The sequence below is a fragment of the Babylonia areolata genome, chromosome 34 (genome assembly GCF_041734735.1).
Source record: "Babylonia areolata isolate BAREFJ2019XMU chromosome 34, ASM4173473v1, whole genome shotgun sequence".
NCBI classification, from domain to species: domain Eukaryota; kingdom Metazoa; phylum Mollusca; class Gastropoda; order Neogastropoda; family Buccinidae; genus Babylonia; species Babylonia areolata.
The window spans coordinates 16,240,359-16,252,858 of NC_134909.1; the positions used below are offsets into that span (position 1 = coordinate 16,240,359).

The 12,500-nt window shown below is 38.8% G+C and overlaps 2 protein-coding genes across 3 annotated transcripts in view; one reads left to right on the plus strand and one right to left on the minus strand.

The window, feature by feature from the left end:
- Positions 1 to 186: 186 nt before the first annotated feature.
- The window catches only part of LOC143277697 (ABC transporter G family member 20-like), a 328,227-nt gene continuing 315,913 nt past the window's right edge, over positions 187 to 12,500 (plus strand). Inside the window, exon 1 of the mRNA XM_076582618.1 lies at positions 187 to 257. The gene's annotated coding sequence lies outside the window, so the exon portion shown is untranslated. The remainder of the gene's footprint in view (positions 258 to 12,500) is intronic.
- Positions 11,957 to 12,500, minus strand: part of LOC143277698 (amyloid-beta precursor-like protein) — a 68,600-nt gene continuing 68,056 nt past the window's right edge. For both annotated transcript variants that reach the window (XM_076582621.1, XM_076582620.1), the window contains exon 11: positions 11,957 to 12,500. This exon is cut by the window's right edge and continues 577 nt beyond it. The gene's annotated coding sequence lies outside the window, so the exon portion shown is untranslated.

Genomic DNA, 12,500 nt, shown 5'->3' on the forward strand with positions numbered 1-12,500 from the left:
TGATAAACCACCGAGGCAACCATGTGTTTGTTCTGTATTGTCCATGTGTTCTGTGTGGCTTATTCAGGATTAAAGAGGCTATGCCAATCTTGAATAAAAGCTAATTTGTGTTTGCACATTTCTTCTGTTTTTGCTGCTGTGTGCATATGTCAAATGATTGGTGTAAGGACAGGCCAAACACTTCCCTTTTTGAGGAAGTGTCTGGGTTTGTTCCAGTGTACCTTTTTATTTACCTGTGTGTTAGCTGAATCGGCAGCGTAAGCATCACTGACTTGAAGGTGTGTACCTTGTGTAATGGAGAGAGTTACCACTCTTTACTATTTGTTAATCATTTCATCTCCTGGCCTCATTATTTATTGATTATATATATATATATATATATATATATATATATATATAATATAAGGCCACACACCAGAGATCACCACACTGCTGCCGCCTGTCTTGTGGTGTCTTAGCTAGCATCACCCAAGAAAATAGTCCTTCTCCTAGTTGTCTTCTTCTTATCTATCAGTTGTGCTGTTTCTCTACATGATGCAGTGACTGTATATACTGTCTTTTCCAGTGTCTGCCTGCGTTTGGATATATATATATATATATATATATATATATATTCCAGCGAGCTCCTGAAAAGATTTTTTTTTTTTAATAGTTTTTGTTGTTGTTTTTAAACTATTTTTTTAGAGTTTATGCATTCATTCATTTGGATTTTTTTTTTTTTTTTTTTAATTCATTGATGTATTTATTTGTTTGTTTATTTTAAACATGTTTTCGTTCTTATTCTTCATGCTCTTTATTTTTTATTGTCAGGTTTTTCTTGAGTGCTATTGCTAGCTGAAGTGACTGTTCTTTGATTCAGTCTTCCAGACCATCAGAGAGAGAGAGAGAGAGAGAGAGCAAGACAGTGAGAGACAGAGAGAGAGACAGAGAGAGAGACACAGAGAGAGACAGACAGTGAGAGACAGAGAGAGAGAGTGAGAGACAGAGAGAGAGAGACAGAGAACAAGACAGTGAGAGACAGAGAGAGAGACAGAGAGAGAGACAGTGAGAGACAGAGAGAGAGCAAGACAGTGAGAGACAGAGAGAGAGCAAGACAGTGAGAGACAGAGAGAGAGAGACAGAGAACAAGACAGTGAGAGACACAGAGAGAGACAGACAGTGAGAGACAGAGAGAGACAGAGAGAGAGACAGACAGTGAGAGACAGAGAGAGAGACAGAGAACAAGACAGTGAGAGACAGAGAGAGAGACAGAGAACAAGACACACAGAGAGAGACAGAGAGCAAGACAGTGAGAGACAGAGAGCAAGAACAAGAACAAATGTTTTAATTGCGTATAGGCCTGTGACCCGTTGCAGACATAATATACATAAAGAAACCTACACAAGGCACACAGATAAGTAGATAAATAACAGACAGATAAACAAATAAACGAATAAATGAATAAATAAATCTTTCGTCCCAGTGAGAGACAGAGAGAGAGGGGAAGAGAGCAACCATGAGTGTGTTGAATGTATGTAGAGAAGGCAGACAACAAGGCTTTCATCAAGAAACTTCAATGATTTTATTAATTATTGTAGACAGACAACCAGACTTTGGGCAAGAAAGTTTCACACACACACACGTACGCACGCATGCATGCACGCACGCACACACACACACACAGCCGCCGATATTTTCTCCCCCTCCACGAGACCTTGAGTGGTGGTCTGGACGCTAGTCATTCGGATGAGACGATAAACCGAGGTCCCGTGTGCAGCATGCACTTAGCGCACGTAAAAGAACCCACGGCAACAAAAGGGTTGTTCCTGGCAAAATTGTGTAGAAAAATCCACTTCGATAGGAAAAACAAATAAAACTGCACGCAGGAAAAAATACAAAAAAAATGGGTGGCGCTGTAGTGTAGCGACGCGCTCTCCCTGGGGAGAGCAGCCCGAATTTCACACAGAGAAATCTGTTGTGATAAAAAGAAATACAAATACAAATACACACGCATATGCGGTATGTATATGCGGTAAGCAAATAAGTGTAAGTCATCTACTCATTCATTGTCTGAGCATAAGACAGTTAATTCCTAAAGATGTAGTTGATGACTTTTCTTCCAATATTTCATTAGCCACTGAAAAGATTTGGAAGGATTATTCATTGCTTAGAATGTTTTCGGAAATTTTAAACTCCAGTCCAGTTGGTATCCTCCTTTGATGTGTTATAATTAATGTCGTTATTTATATTTACATTTTTGTAGGTTAATACTTGTTGATATGCATATACATATTCTCCTTCCCATGACACCTCATTCAATACAAACCACAATCTCTTTAGACCTTTTTCTTATAATATGCTTTCCTCTGATACATAACATGACTACTTTTTTTACACTAATATTCACATGCATTCCCTTTCCTTTATCCACTACTTTTACTCCTTTCCGTCTAAAAACACTTATAGTGAATAGACGTTAAACAGAAGAAGACACACACGCATACATGGAACACACACACACACACACACACACACACACACACCACACACACACACACACACACACTACACACACACACACACACACACACACACACACAAAGCAAGTCCACACAGGTACATTCATGTGCATACTATGTGTGCATACATATGTGTGTGTGTGTGTGTGAAGAGTAGAGGGAAGGTCGACATGCCATTATCAAAATAGCATCAGGACTACTTCATGCTCAATCATATGATCATCAGTAACATGAACACACACACACACACACACAAAAAAGTTTCAAAAGTAAATGTACTCCAGTCTTAACTACATGTGTGTGAAAATGTTTGTTCTTTAGTTCAACAGCATCTTTTTTTTTTTTCAGTGTGTAAGGGTGTCTTGCTCTTTGGATTAAAAAAAACATCTTTTCTGGCGAGTTTTGAAATGTTTGTTCTTTAGTTTTTGATGTCTTTTTTTTCAGTGTGTAAGGATGTCTTGCTCTTTAGATGAAAACATCTTTTCTGGTGAATTTTTAAAATGTTTATTCTTCAGTTTTAAATGTCTTTTTTTGCAAGAAGTGATATTAAACTAGGGGAAGAAAACGTAAAAAAAAAAAAAAAAAAAAAAAAAAAAAGAAGAAATGTGAAGGGAAGAACAATGGCAGTGTGGGGAAAAAATGTGAGTGTGTGTGTGTGTGTACACGTGTGTGAAATATTGTATTTTTTTTTTTTTTTAAATTTTTTTTATATATAATTCTTTTTTTTTTTTAATTATGTCATCGTTTTGTGAGATGAGGTTTTTTGGTGTTTTTTTTTTTTTGTTGTTGTTTTTTAATACAAATAAAGCAATAGCTTTAAAATCTCTTTGAATCATTGTCTCTGTCAGTGATTCTCTCTCTCTCTCTCTCTCTCTCTCTCTCTCTCTCTCTCTATCTATCTATCTATCTGTTTTGCCTCTGTATGTTGGGCCACCCCCCCCCCCCCCCCCCCCCACACACCCCTTCCCCATCACTCCCCTCCTTCCCAACACCCCCCCTCACCCCCCTCCCCCCCCCCCCTCCCCTATTAACCTTGAAAATATATTTTTTCTCTTACCTCTTCAGCAAAACGATGAAAGACGTCTGCTACAAAAAAAAAAATAAAAGCTGCAATACAACAGTGACATGATGGAATCATGACATTTAAAAAAAAAATTTTTTTTTTTTTTTTTTTAAATGCTGATCACTCCAGTCACCTTTTTTTTTTTTTTTTTTCTTTTGCTCACTGCTTTTGATGTCTTTTTCACACACGAAAAAAAAAAAGAAAAAAAGTTGGTTGATTAATTGCGCTGCTGTGTAATTATACACGGAATGTGATCCAGGATATGTATGTCTTTTCAGTGATGTATGTGTATATATGTATGTATGTGATTATGTATATGTCTTTTCAGTAATGTTATGCGTGTATATTATGTACGTGAATATGTATGCTGACTTGTCTGTGGAAAACTGGAAAACAGAATTTGATGTATTGTCATCCAGTTTGGTTTTTTTTTGGGGGGGTGGGTGCCGGGATGGGGTTTGTATTTTTCTAATATATGTGGTTCATTGGCTGTCTTTGTTGCTTTGTCATTGATCAGTAGTTGAAGGTTGTGTCTTTGGAGCTTCTGATTCGTGTGTTTGTGTGTGTTTGTGTGTGTGTGTGTGTGTGTGTGTGGAGGAATTTTGTTTAAATGTCCCATCATACATACTGGTGATTGTCAACATTTTGTTAGACTTAAAGAGTATTGATGTTTTTTACATTTGAGTGTCATCATTTAGGTGTGTGTGTGTGTGTATGTGTGTTTGTGTGTGTGTACATGTACATGTGTGTGTGTGTGTATGTGTGTGTCCATGTACATGTGCGTGTGTGTGCGTGTACATGTGTGTGTGTGTGTGTGTGTGTGCATGCTTGCATTTCCTGTGGGGATGTTGGGGAGGGGTGTGGGGGCATGCTTTCAATCATGAAAATTATCCCCATCTTTGGGAAACTCGGTGCTATAATTTTTTTTTTTTTTTTCTTTCTTTCCTTTCACTTTCTTTGTTACATTCGGACAAGGCAATAAACCCTGAGGTCCCGTGTGCAGCATGCACAGCACTTGGCACACTGAAAAAGAACCCATGGCAACGAGGGTGTTGCCCTTTGGCAAAATTCTCTGGGAGGAAATCCACTGGGATAGGTACACGAGTGTATGTGCATGCCTCTCTTCTTCTTCTTCTTCTGCATTCACTCGTATGCACACGAGTGGGCTTTTACGTGTATGACCGTTTTTACCCCGCCATGTAGGCAGCCATACTCCGTTTTCGGGGGTGTGCATGCTGGGTATGTTCTTGTTTCCATAACCCACCGAACGCTGACATGGATTACAGGACCTTTAACGTGCGTATTTGATCTTCTGCTTGCATATACACACGTAGGGGGTTCAGGCACTAAGCAGGTCTGCACATATGTTGACCTGGGAGATGGTAAAAATCTCCACCCTTTACCCACCAGGCGCCGTCACAGTGATTCGAACCCGGGACTCTCAGATTGACAGTCCAACGCTTTAACCACTCGGCTATTGTGCCGGTCGCATGCCTGTCAAGTCCTGACTGAGCGTGTTGGGTTGTGTTGCTGGTCAGACATGTGGAGTGATGGCCTAGAGGTAACATGTCCGCCTAGGAAGCGAGAGAATCTGAGCACGCTGGTTCGAATCACGGCTTGGCCGCTGATATTTTCTTCCCCTCCACTACTAGACCTTGAGTGGTGGTTTGGACATTAGTCATTCAGATGAGATGATAAACTGAGATCCCGTGTGCAGCATGCACTTAGCGCACGTAAAAGAACCCACGGCAACAAAAGGGTTGTTCCTGGCAAAATTGTGTAGAAAAATCTACTTCGATAGGAAAAAACAAATAAGACTGCATGCAGGAAAAAATTTGAAAAAAAAAAAAGAAAAAAAAAGGGTGGCGCTGAAGTGTATCGACGCGCTCTCCCTGGGGAGAGCAGCCCGAATTTCACACAGAGAAATCTGTTGTGATAAAAAGAGAAATAGAATACAATACAATCTGCCTGGCAAATGTGGTTTAGTGTGTACATGGATTTTTTTTCCGAATGCAGTGACGCCTCCTTGCGAAACTGAAACTAAGACTGTTCACTCTTTTTTTTTCTTTTCTTTGGTTTTTTCTTTTTTTTTTTACTATGTTTAACAATTTTTATGCACTCGACATGCATGAGGTTTCTACTCATTAGTGGCAATTTTTTTTTTTTTCTTATGCTAAATTATGATTTTGTGTGTTATATATTATTAATATATTGGTGTGCTTTCCTTTTCATTTTTTTTTTTTTTTTAATCTTCTGGTGAAAAATGGAAGGAATTGTGTCTTATGTATTGATTAATTGGAGTTGCTTTTTTTATTTATTGTATTGTACTATTCTTTTTTTTTTTTTTTTTTTGTCACCACAGATTTCTCTGTGTGGAATTCAGGATGCTCTCCCCACGGAGAGCGCGTCGCTGCACTGAGAGCACACCCGCCCCCTTTTTTTTTTTTTTTTTGTTTTTTTGTTCCTGCCTGCAGTTGTTTTTTTTTTGTTTTTTTTTGGTTTTTTTTTTTTTTTGGTTTTTGTTTTCCTATCAAAGTGGATTTTTCTACAGAACTTTGCCAGGGACAACCCTTTTGTTGCTGTGGGTTCTTTTACGTGTGCTGAGTGTATGCTGCTCATGGGACGTCGGTTCATCATCGTCTCATCCGAATGACTTAAGTTTATGGATTTATTCTTGTCTTTGTTTTAAGTCCTCTGGTGAAAAAAAATTGAAGGAATGTTTTAGTGTTGGAGGGAAGGTTTGTCTGTATGGAGGTGACTATGTTTTTTTTTTTGTTTTTTTTCAGGTTTCTGTTCTTTTTTTTTGGTTCAGTGGGATCAATGTTCATTTTTTTCAGCTCTTGTTTTGCACCGTGTCATTTGCTGGGCAAAAGGTATCAACAACAATGATGATAATAATAATGCATGCGTGTGTGTGAACACGTGTAGATTGTGTGTGTACAAGCATCATGTAAGCATGTGTGTGTGTGTGTACATCTGTGAGTGTGAGCATGTATGTACATCTGTGAGCATGTGTGTTCATCTGTGAGTGAGTGCATGTGTGTTCATCTGTGTGTGTGTGTGTGTGTACGTCTGTGAGTGTGTGCATGCATGTACATCTGTGAGTGTAAACGTGTGTACATCTGTGAGTGTGTGTGTGCACGTGTACATCTGTGGGTGTATGCATGCATCATGAATACATATTATCATGCCCCACCCCCACACCCCCTGTTTTTTGTTGTTGTTTTTTTTGTTGTTTTTTTTACTTGGCTTTTTACACAAGAATTTTGAGACCGGCATGTCTATAAGTATCATTCATGTATCAGTGTTGTACGCTTCTGTCATAAAGAAGGGCTCGTGTAGAACAAACCAGCTGAATGGCATTCCAACATGTTGTCATCTTGATTTTGGGCTTTGATGTAAAACTGTACATGATTTCATGTAAGAACTGCCTCCCGACGTCAAATAAATGTATATATTGAAAGATACTGGTCTCTGGTTTGATTTTGTGTGTGATAGCATCATCCAGCGTGATTTATCATTGCTACTTTTAAATTTTTGGGGGGCACAGTTCAAACAGTGTCTGAGATCTATGACAAACTCAAAAGTGGGCAAATCCTATGCAATGTATGACAGCTATTCCAGCAATTCAAGCACACAAACATATAAATATATATTTGCTTGAATCGCCGTGTCACATATATCCATCCATCTATATTATATATATATGTGGTATGTGTGTGTGTGTGTGAAAATCTCTGCACACAGCTCTTTCAAGTCTGGCCATTATACCTGCCTCTCTCCAAAATAGCCCCCCCAACCCCCCTCCACCACACGCACCTTTTCTTTCCCGTCAAGCTTTTGTACCCCTCTTCTGACAGGTTAACTCTCTCCATACGAACGGCAAAAGAGATGACGTTAACAGCGTTTCACCCCAATTACCACCATCAAAATATTGCAAGCGGAAGGCTCTTATACTGAAGAGGTGAATGTTGACAAAGAATACCACAATTCTGACGACGGAAGCTAAAGGTTGGGTCATTGACACACCCACTGGACATCCGAGGGGTCTGTGTAGAGGAGAAGAGAGGACTGGCCGTACTGAGCGAGTTAAGTTTTGTTTCTCATCTGTCTAAATCAGCAGAGTTACGCATGCCTGTGAACGTTGTAAGAGTGATTCGGTTTGTCTCAGCACAAGATTCAGTGCCGTATAAATTGTTCATCTATTAGTATCAGTATATTATTTTCTTGGAGATAGCGAGAGAGAGCTCAGCAACACTAATATACATGCAACACACTCGCACACGACACACTCGTATACAAACGCAACTCAACCCATACACACAACATGCATACACATACACAACACACTCATACAAACGCAAATCAACCCATACACACAACATGCATACACACACACAACACACCCATATCCACTCGACATACACATAACACAACGCACATCAGTGGAAATGGCTTTTATTGACTACAAATCAGTCTGTATAGTTCCACAACACAGTAGATGATGGCAGCAAACTAAACGGTAGTACAGCGGCGATGAGATGTCATGACACAACGACCCGATAAAAAACACACGGACACTGCACTACTCACTACATTTAACTGATAAAACACATTACGAATCCACCTGCTGCTTCGGTTAAGTGACTAAGTGGCGTTAAACGTTTTAAAAGCCGAACTGAACAGAACCAGCCATTTCCACACAGGCGCAACTACATATGCTGAAGGGAAGTAAAAACGTGATCCACTGTACTGTACACACCAAGGGAGCTAATTCGGGGGCTACGCTCCTCTTTCAGAATGATGGAATGAGTTGTCTGTCCTGTTTACAAGGTGGATGACACACACACACGTTACAGGTTCTCCTTTAAACATTTCCATTGGTCAACGTTCTGATAATGAGATGAGATTTCTTTGTTGGTTGTTTTTCTCTTTAAAGACTCTACTTCAGCTCCCACCATTCTTACCCATTTGCTTTTTTCAAAATAAGTTTATTCTAAAAAAAAAAAAAAAGACCTTCCTTTTCTTCTCCAAGCAAACCTACGTACAGTGACGCTTCTAACACAACTAATCGCTGGGAATTGTTACGACTGGTCACCGAAATCAGCATCGAAACTGTAACTTTTTTTCACAGCACTGAAGCAGCACACGAAAAAGTCAGCTGCGTTTTTATCTCCCCTGTGAGGGGTTTAAAAAAAAAATTTTTTTAAAAAGTGACACTGTCATTGAATGCAGAGCATTGTTGCTGTTTTTTCTTTGCGTTTAACAGCATACAATTTTACAAACTAAAATGATCTAAGCTGCTTCTAGTATAGTAGCAGGTATAAATCTTTTTGGATGATTCATTTTGTTCTGCTTGGCTGGAATTTTTCTAATAATAGACTTTAAACGTTTAAGAGTGGCACGGCAAAAAGGACATTTTCCCCCACATTCGGTTGACACAACTATCTTCACATAAAGCCCTCCGAAGGAGCAACAACGGAAAAAACAAGAAGGCTTGCATAATAATCATGCTAGAACAACTACTCACAACCCTGTTCACAAACGCTCTGACCGACCAATCGTCAGTGCAAAAAAAAAAAGAAAAAAAAAGCGTATAGTGCACTAACCTCTTGCTGATCCAATGGTGCTAAAATTTTCTTTTTTTTCATTTTTTTTTTTTTTAAAATAAAAAATCAATAAACAGAATCCTAATACCACCACACCTCCCGCCCAAAACTTTCACCACTTTAAGGAAACTTTTTGTTGCTGTTGTTGTGGTTCCACCACGCGTTTGACAAAACAGTTCTCTCCCAAGTCTCAGTCCATATCCCACAGTCTCCATCACCACTCTCCAGTCTGTGAACCAACTTTCACCAGGACTTCGGGAGAGACTGAACTATTAACATAACAAAGGGCAGATCACTACGAAAGCTATACAGGAAAAACAAAAAAAAAACAACACAAAAATAACAAAGCATGAAAATGGAATTGTGATGAGATGAGCAACAAGCCATAGTTACCAAAAAAAAATTTTTGTATATATAAAAAAAAAAAAAAAAAAATTCAGGACCTTGCCAATTATCACATGATACAAAATACTTTTATTAAAAAAAAACAAAAAAAAACCCACAAAATGATGGCAAAGACATGATTCTGTGTTCTGGTGAAAAGTGGTATACACGCACACATAGTGATTACACATGCAGTAGTATATATATTATCATAATATTCAATGACCTGTTTACATCAATTTGAAATCAGTACATACAGCTACTACGCTCTCTCTATGTATAATCTTTTACAGTGATGGGAGCAACGTAAACCAACCAACCAACCAACCAACCCACCCCTCAACCCACCCTAAGAATGGCGTGATGATGGATTATACAGATACAGTGGTTACACTTAGTAAGTGAAATTGAAATAAAAAAAAAGACATAAACCCCCCAAAACATGAATGAATTATTAACAGCTTACAAGGAATGAGAACGGTTTGATACTCGAATAAGGAAATACTACACCATTACTACGTTAAGTCTTGGAATGAAACTGAGCACAGAGAGAGAAGGGGGTGGGTGATGTGGGGCAGGAGGGTGAGGGGTGTGGGGGGCGGGGAGGGGGGAGGGCGGAGGATATGTAGAGGGAATGGGGAGAGGGTTGGGGACAGCGTTCAAATATCCACTTTTTCAAAGCTCCTTTAAAAAAAAAAAAAAAAAAAAAAAAAAATATATATATATATATACGCCAAAATGCTTAAAGCCAGCAAAGTTATTTAAAAAAAAAAAAAAAAAAAAAAAAAAAAAAATCACAAAGTTCATGACAAGGTCCACAACTCAGAAGAAAGTATATAAAAAAAAAAAAAAATAAAAAAAAAATAAAATAAATAAAATAAAAAACCAGCACACAGTTACCTCCTCCATTTGCTTCAAAAAATGTCAACACACACACACGCCCCTCACACTATTGACCCCGCCCCTCCTCTCCAAATATGGCCAAAAAAACAAACAAACAACCCCCCCCCCCAAAAAAAAAACACCACATCCAGACAATGACTTTTTTCTTTTAAAATTGAGCCAACTTGTCAACCTTTCTTCTTTTCTTTTTTTTTTTTCCTTTTCTTTCAGAGAAAAGGAAAGGGAGGGAAGGCAAAGAAACTGGGAGTGTGAGGGTGCAGGGGAGAAGTGGCGGGGCGGGGGAGGGAAGATGATGGTGGAGGCGTTTGGAAATTTGGTTTTTTTTAACTTTAAATGGCTTACCAGCCAGACGGTTTTGTGCTTGAGAGTTTCTTGTGTAACCTTCGACTGAAACGCCCACATAAAATAAAGAGGGCGAGTGGGCAACAAACAAGCAATTCTGTACAAAATAAAAATGAAAAGAAAAAAGATGAGAAAAACGGTCAGTTCACAAGAATTCAGCACAACCCCCCACCCACCCCCCTCCTTGATGCAAAACAACATTCGTTTCTCAGGGGGAGAGGGGCTGATTTCATATTTTCAGTCGATTTGATTAAACGCTTTTTTTTTTTTTTTTTTTTTAAAGCTTTTTTCATTTTTTTTTGCTTTCAGCATCATAATCAAGCTTTATTTTCTCGTAATGTGCAAATAAGAACCAATTCCACAATTTCAGCTGTCTGCATGAACAAGTCAAGTCAGTCTTTTTATTTGCTTTGTTTTGTTTTGTTTGTTTTTGTTTCATGAGGTTGTTTTTTGGGGGTTTTTTTTTGCAAAAGTAAGTCATACAAAGTTTTTGTTCAAAACATGATTTAACAAATATTTACAACAAAAAATTTAACAAGTGGAAAAAATGGCAGAAAAAACACAAAAGCAAAAACACAACAACAAAAAAACGGTGGGCAGTTTCATCAAAAGAGGAGAGAAAAAAAAAAAAAAATCCCTGAATCTCAGAGAACTTATAACGACACAAAGGAAGCAAGCACCAATCTACTAACTCGCGGAGAACAAAAAAACTGCGATAAGAAAACAAAAAAAATCTCTTGTGAACACATCTTCCAAACAGACAGACAGAAGAAAGTTTTTCGACTCTGTTGGCTCCATGGTAACCAAAGTAAATACTGACCCCCCCCTCTCCCCCACCGCCCCCCTCCTCCTCCTCACAACCTTACAAAAATATGATATATCAAAAATTCAAATACATTACTCAAAACCAAACAGCAAAGACGAACTCTTGCCCCCCCCCCCCCCCCCCCCCCCAAAAAAAGAGCAAAAACAAGAGTTCTTTTTGATATTCTTTTAAGAACTGGAACCTGCTCCGTTTTTTGAACAGTATCAATCCTCATGGTGCCATGAGATTGGTGTGATTTTTGTTTGTTTGTTTGTTTGTCCCCCCCCCCCCCTCACGCCCTCCCTAACTCCCCCCCCCACCCCAAACCCCCACCCAACAATTTATTTCACCACAGATTTTTGTTGACCTTTTATCATGATCATGATTATTTTCAAACTGTCCAAAAAAAAAAAAAAAAGTCTTTCCACGACAATGTCAGATCTCTGTTACTGAACATCCTCCTCTTTCTATCAACCTTTTACATACCTAAAACAAACAAAAAAAAAAAAACCTACAAAAAACAGTAACACCCACAAACGACAGAAATTATAGTTGTTACAGCGCATGGCATAGGGGAATGTGGGCTTTTCTTTCTTTTTCTTTTTTTTAAACTCACTTATCTTATAAAATGTTTTATTCTAAACATATTTCTGATAGCACGTTATTATTTGGGTGTGTGGGAGGTGAGGGGAGGGGTGGGGGGTGGGGGGAAGGTTGGTACGAGGGGGAGAGAGAGGGGGGAGGGGGAGAGAGAGGGGAGGGAAGGGGATGGGACGGGACCAGCTGTTTGCTTTAAAAAAAAAAAAAAAAATTACTAAACAAAAATGTTTTTAATATATTTCTGATATTGGGGGTATGGAGGGATAGGGGGTTTAAGGGGCTGGCTTCCAACAAAA